The sequence below is a fragment of the Natator depressus genome, chromosome 8 (assembly GCF_965152275.1).
Source record: "Natator depressus isolate rNatDep1 chromosome 8, rNatDep2.hap1, whole genome shotgun sequence".
NCBI lineage: Eukaryota > Metazoa > Chordata > Testudines > Cheloniidae > Natator > Natator depressus.
In genome coordinates, this window is record NC_134241.1 from 6,032,987 (window position 1) to 6,040,213 (window position 7,227).

The 7,227-nt window shown below is 48.1% G+C and overlaps 1 protein-coding gene across 3 annotated transcripts in view; it reads right to left on the bottom strand.

Annotated features, from left to right (window-relative positions):
* The window catches only part of G3BP1 (G3BP stress granule assembly factor 1), a 33,104-nt gene extending 27,307 nt beyond the window's left edge, over positions 1-5,797 (bottom strand). For all 3 annotated transcript variants that reach the window (XM_074960261.1, XM_074960263.1, XM_074960262.1), the window contains exon 1: positions 5,664-5,797. The gene's annotated coding sequence lies outside the window, so the exon portion shown is untranslated. The remainder of the gene's footprint in view (positions 1-5,663) is intronic.
* Positions 5,798-7,227: the final 1,430 nt, after the last annotated feature.

Consider the following 7,227-nt stretch of genomic DNA (forward strand, 5'->3'; position numbering starts at 1 on the left):
ATATTCACCCCTTTTACAAGATGATAAATTTTGTGCAGGGTGTGCCTTGTCAGAGATCATTTGAGAGTGATCATTGTTGTCCTGGTGGGATGTGTATGGCAGCATTGTGTGTAGTGCTGCGGAATTCTACTGTGTGATGTTGCTGGGACATGTTCCAGGTCTGGAGAGCAGTCACGGGCCAGCTCCATGGAGACAAGGGGGTGACTGACACCTCAGTCAGGTGTCAAATGGAGTCTGGTGGACCATCGCATGGTTGAGTGGCTGTTCTTTGGCAGGAAAGAAGGTGTGAGTGAAAAAAATAAATCTACATTTTGACAAAAACAGATTGGGGCTCTCATCAACACAGACGGTATCTCCTGGACCTCAGCTGGGGATGATTCTTGAAGAAGAGAAAGAACTAAAAGGGAGAGCAGATGCCCCAAATTCTCTCTCCCTTTCTCTCTCTACCCACAGCATCGACAAGACCTGAGGAACAAGGAAGCAGCATTGGACTGGGGGAGGGATTCTGACTGAAAGACATTCAGCCAGTAAGACTGCAAAACATAGTGAGACCCCCCCGGCTTTGAATTCACTTCACTTGTTAAGTTAGGCATTAGTTGCATTTTACTTTTATTTTCTTGTACCCAATTCCGACTCTCTTGCCTCCTTACTTGAAGTCACTTAAAATCTATCTTTCTGTAATTATTAAACTTGTTTCATTTAAAACAGTATGTTTGGGAACCCCATTTGGGATTACTGGATTTGTGCAAATCACTTTCTATTATTAAAATGACCGACTTTACATGAGCATGCATTGTCCAGTAAAGAGCTGGACAGTATAAGACATATACTTCTGGGAAAAATCTGGGACTTGGAATTTCCTAGTGTTCTCCAGTGTAATTCATGAGTGGCTGGCTATAGCACTCAGACTCTGTAACTGTAAGTAACATACTAGAGTCTGTGAGTGAGCAAACCAGGAATGGTAGCTCTCACAGCAAAGCAATGTAAAAGGCTCCCCATGTTGGAGAACTGAGACGACAGCTGTTCATCAGTTCAGATTGTATCTTGGGTAATTTCACAGCACTTAACACTGTTTTTTCCTTCATCTAATAGTCAGCACAACAGCACCAATAAATTAAATTGGAACCGAAGTGGTCTGGGATATGACAGAAGATGCAAGATAGTGACCAAAGTTTAGAGGGTGATTTTAAAGGATAATATTACACATATCATTACAAATGTGTAGGATATTGTGGGTGCCTCCAAAAATATTTGTAAAAGTTGGGGGGGGGTCATGATTCAAAAGAGCTTGAGAACCCCCGTTGTAGTATCAGATGCATTCATTTAATAGTTTGTGTTTAATATCCGACCTCTCTTTTTTCCTAGTCAAGGCAGCTGGAGACACAGCAGCTTTCCAACACAGCAGCTTTAGCTGAAACAATTCTGACTGATATTTTAATCCAGTGCTAAAGACTTTCAATACCAGTCACTTGATTAAAATGCATGTCAATAACTGTACACATCCCCACACTTTGTGGAAAAAAAAGTCTCATTACATAAATGAAACCAAAGACAAGTGCAACAAACTCAGTAGCTGACATGTATGCGCACCGGACAGCATCACTTGTCATAAGATCTGAGACCCACTCCATTTTAATCCACCTTCTGACTTCTCCTCTTCAACTTCCCACCTGCCATGTCACTTAAAAATACGCAGCGAAAAAGGCTTGGATTACGTCACTGGAAAGCTGCAGCAGTTAGTTTACAAGTGTTTCGTAACTCATCCAACAGGGCTTGTCATATGTCAATTTCAGCAGCTCTCTCTCAAAGTCACTACAGTTAAAGGCCAAAAACCAAACAATTGTCCTACAGTTTGAGAAACTAGCCCTCAGGTTTGTTTTTTTTTAAACTATACTTTCTTTAACCAGTGTTCCTCCGTGTATAATTTGGTATATACACTGTGCAAGGGGAAAGAACAACCTCAATTAGCATGTGTTTTCAGTGGAGTTCTCAACTATCCTCAACAGGTGACATGTGCTAAAGCCATCCTGGGAGATGTTTTTCTGCAGCATGAACTGAAATGTTAATAGGAAAAGGTTTTTGGTCTAAATTTCAGCCTTAAGAATGCTGTTTGATAACACTGAGCTAAAGGAGGTAGACTCAATACAGTGAGTCTTTAAAGTACTTCACATTATTTCTCGCAACCTTTATGGAAGTTTGAGACTAAAGTGAATATACACCGGACTCTCGCTAGAGCACAAGATTTGGGATCCATGCGCAGTACCGCGTTATAGCGGGGACCACATTAAAATGAATTCCAATTAAAGCAATTAAATTTGGGATCCATGGCTGCGTTACATGCGAATTTGTGCGATATAGACGTGTGTTCTAGCGAGGATTCGGTGTAGTTATTTCCCCTGAGAGAGCTTCTAGCCTGGTTTGGTACTTTAACAAATAGATAAGAATATCAGGACTACAGCTCCTAAGCAAATAATGGACTTCTCAAAAATATTTTCAGAAGTTTTAGTAGATTTTAAAAACAGACAAAAAGTTCAAATTTGTGTCATTACTGTCCTTGATATCACCATCAAATATGATACCATGGCTGCAGCAGAATGGACAAACAGCCAATTGCAGACTAGTGAACTATTATACAAAAAAAGTCCTCTTGTCACTAACAGACATAAGACAAGACACTATGTTTGTACCTTTATTAGTTTTGCTGCTTTTGTGGCTGCCCAGGACCATGAAAGGGTACATACAAAGGATTCTTTGCTATGTCATTCCATATTAGGGCTCCTACAAAAGATTCACGTTTTGCCAGGGAGTTTGGGAATGTCAGAAACACATGTGGCAAGTATTTTTCCTTTCCTTGCTTCCATCTTCTAGCTTTCAAGTTGGTTACATTAAGTATTAATGTAAATTCACCAAATCAGACACTGAAGGTTTCCCCATCTTCCTACTAAGCCAAGACCTTATGATAACCGACTTAATCAAAAGAAACTTGAAATGTACTCCTGCTTTCTAACAACTAACTTCTTACACAAGAAAATAAGTAAACAGGTATATTTTGCATGCTTATATAAGATATTTAGAAATTGCTCTTAGGGCATATTAATCTGAGGGATCATTTTAACATTTAAATCACACTTCTGATACCTGGGAACATAAATGTATGAATTTCTCCTTCACACAATAGTATTACTCTGTTTCAAGGAGCTCTTTAGTTATCCAAATACTTAAAGTAAACTTGCAGTTTAATATGACATTTAGGTGTAACTGGGTAGAACAAGCAGCTGCACTTTAGACATTTTGCTGCAAGTCATGACTCGATTTTACTTCGGGTCAGCAGAGAAATGCATAGTATTGTCGGAAAGATGTGAAGAGGGTGAACATTCTACCACAGCCAATAACACTGCCATAAACATCTGAGAATCCTAGTCAGTCAGCAAATATGTTGTAGTCTACTCTCATCTTCCCTGAAATCCTATTTGAAAACCTAGCATGTTTTCTTAACCTCTTTTGCCCATGAATAAGTGAAAGTGACTGATTTAGTGAATAGAAGATGCTGTTTTCTAGAGAAGAAAGTAAGCCTCAGTAGCTGAAACACGGTTGATAAGATGTGCATAATGGCCTAACATACACTCCAAATGATTTTATTTATACCAACTGGAGGTTACTGTTCAGGGCTTGATTGCCTCTCTACATTTCCTAAAGCTGTCATTAGTTTGTGAAAGGATAGGCCTGACAAAAACAGCAGACTGGAAACATAGCTGTTTGGTGCAAATACTCCTCACATCTAAATAGGAAGATGCCACTTCCTTCACATGGAATACATTATAGACACAAAAAGAAAAGGAGAACTTGTGGCACCTTAGAGACTAACAAATTTATTTGAGCATAAGCTTTCATGAGCTACAGCTCACGTCATCGGATACAGACTAACACATCTGCTTCTCTGAAACCTGTCATTACAGACACAATGCTTAATGCGGATGTCTCACCACACAGATAACATCCATGTACCAATAATTCCAAGTACAATCTTGCAAACTCACTCTATGGAAGGCACCCAAAGCGATGAACAGTAATACAGGTAGGGCTTTCACAATCAAGTAGGTCTGGGGCCTCGCAAGTGACTGGGAGCTCTTCAGACACACTATTCTATACACAGTTCTGCATTTAATCCCAGCTCCACCATTGTCTTGCTGTGTGACCTTGGATAAATCATTTAATGCCACAGAGAGGAGAATGTTACCCCATCTGCAAAAGAGGGGTGAAACTTACCCTCTTTTGTACAATGCAGAGATTTACAGGCGACTAAGGCTACACAAATGCTAAGCATTATCGTCTCAGGTGGATATTTTTCCATACCACCTTAACCCAGGAAGAAACTCTGCAGCCTAGCTACTACATGGGGGCATTTTACATAGTTGATGGAACACGCAGGCAATGTAAAGCACAGAACAAAGGTTGCAGCTTTGTATCTAGCCTCACACAATGAAGTTTCCTTCTCTCCTGTTTGTATCCCTCCTCTGAACTGCCCCCCCCCTTTAAATGTTTGCCTTCAGAGAGAACACTATCCTCCACGATCCCAACAACATTCACTTGTTTCTCTAGCGTCACTCCTTTCCGTGGGGCTAGAGAAAGGTTCTTCTCACATCCCGGATACCAAACATACAAGGGCTTTCAAATCAAAGGAACCGTTTCGTAAAACAGTTTTGCTGTTCTAGCCCAAAGTGCTCGAGGTTTGCTATCCCCACGTCCAGCACAGGCAGCCCCCGTCTCTGACGTGCGTGCATGGGGCCCGCTGAGCCTTGCAGGTCAGGAAGCTGCGGGAGCCCCGGGCCACCCCACCGTCCCCCCGCCAGTGACTTACAGCCCCAGGCCATCCCCCGTTCCCACAGACTCCCCCCCCGACCCCCCTCCCCGGTGACTTACAGCCCCGGGTCACCCCACCGGCCCCCCCTTCCCACAGATCCCCCCTTGCCGGTCACTTACAGCCCCGGGTCACCCCCCCCCGACCCCCCCTTCCCGGTGACTTACAGCCCCGAGCCACCACCCTCCCCCGTTCCCACAGACACACCCCCGCCCCCCCCAGCGACTTACAGCCCCGAGCCGCCCCCCCCCGTTCCCACAGACACACCCCCGACCCCCCCAGCGACTTAGAGCCCCGAGCCGCCCCCCGTTCCCAGACATACCCCCGCCCCCCCCAGCGACTTACAGCCCCGAGCCGCCCCCCCCCGTTCCCACAGACACACCCCCGACCCCCCCTTCCCGGTGACTTACAGCCCCGACCCACCATCCCTCCCCCGTTCCCACAGACATACCCCCGCCCCCCCCAGCGACTTACAGCCCCGAGCCGCCCCCCCCCACATTCCCACAGACATACCCCCGCCCCCCCGCGACTTACAACAGCTCCCCCACGGTGGCACCGCCCCCCCCCACCGCTTGCCGGGCCTGGGGGAGAGAACACCAGCTTCCTCTCCCCATTTGCTGCCCGCCCAGCCGACAGGCCCCGAGCCCCACGGCTCAGCCTGGCCCGGGCGAGCCCGGCCCGCGCGTCTGTGACGCTGGGAGGCGGCGCAACCGTCCCGGGAGGGACGTGACGCCGTTCGAAGCCGCCCCGCTCCCGGCAGCCCGAAGGGGAGGCCGAGGCCGGGGCCGGCCCCCTCCCGCGTTACCTGCGGACGGAGCGGGACTAGAGCAGGAGGCGTCGCAACAGGCCGGCCAGGAAATAGAAAGAGCTCACGCAACGGCGTGCTCACCCGCCGGCTACATATATCCGGCGCGCAGCCTAACCCCGCCGCAACCCGCCAGCCAATCGCTGAGCGCCGCCCTTCCCTACTCGGACGCCGTTTGGCCAGTGCTGCGAAAAAGGGGCGGTGCTTGTGGAGTGGCAGCCAACCCACCCTATCCCACTGCCTTGAGGCAGGCGGACGTTAAAGTGAGCAACGTAAGTATCAGCCAACAGAGGTTGTCGTTTCAGCCACAGGGGTGGGACAAAGCTCAACTGACTCCCCCGCTGGCCAATGAGGCGACGCACCTCTCGCTATTAGATGAGAGTTGGAGGAGGTGGGGACTAAGTCTTAGTAGTGTGGTTGCGTCGTCCAGCGGCGCCCTTGAAATCTAGCAATGTAAACCCCGTTTTCGATCCGGGCGGCACTCACTGCGGCAGTGAGCGCAATAACCAATTAGGGAGCATGGCTGGGCGTGACTGACAGGCCGGAGATTAGAGCCACTTAAAGGGAAACGCACCACTAACAAAGGGGCTGCCCTTCCCCAGCCGGGTAGACAGCGCCCCCGCCCGCTGGAGGCAAGGGCCGCCTGCTTCCCATCTTGTCCCGGGCTGCTGCAAGCCCACTGAGCCCGCCACGGCTCTCCCGGCCTGCAGCACCAGGCCCAGGCCCCGCCCAGCCTCCTGGGCCCCGGCCGCAGCCCATAGAATCACAGAATATCAGGGTTGGAAGGGACCTCAGGAGGTCATCTAGTCCAACCCCCTGCTCAAAGCAGGACCAACCCCAACTAAATCATCCCAGCCAGGGCTTTGTCAAGCCTGACCTTAAAAACCTCTAAGGAAGGAGAGTCCATCAACTCCCTAGGAAACCCATTCCAGTGCTTCACCACCCTCCTCGTGAAAAACGTTTTCCTAATATCCAACCTAAACCTCCCCCACTGCAACTTGAGACCATTACTCCTCGTTCTGTCATCTGCTACCACTGAGAACAGTCTAGATTCATCCTCTTTGGATCCCCCTTTGAGGTAGTTGAAAGCAGCTATCAAATCCCCCCTCATTCTTCTCTTCCACAGACTAAACAATCCCAGTTCCCTCAGCCTCTCCTCATAACTCATGTGTTCCAGACCCCTAATCATTTTTGTTGCCCTCTGCTGGACGCTTTCCAATCTTTCCACATCCTTCTTGTAGTGTGGGGCCCAAAACTGGACACAGTACTCCAGATGAGGCCTCACCAATGTCGAATAGAGGGGAACGATCACGTCCCTCCATCTGCTGGCAATGCCCCTACATATACATCCCAAAATGCCTCAAGGCATTTGGCAACAAAGGCACACTGTTGACTCATACCCAGCTTCTCGTCCACTGTCACCCCTAGGTCCTTTTCTGCAGAACTGCTGCCGAGCCATTCGGTCCCTAGTCTGTAGCAATGCATGGGATTCTTCCGTCCTAAGTGCAGGACTCTGCACTTGTCCTTGTTGAACCTCATCGGATTTCTTTTGGCCCAATCCTCT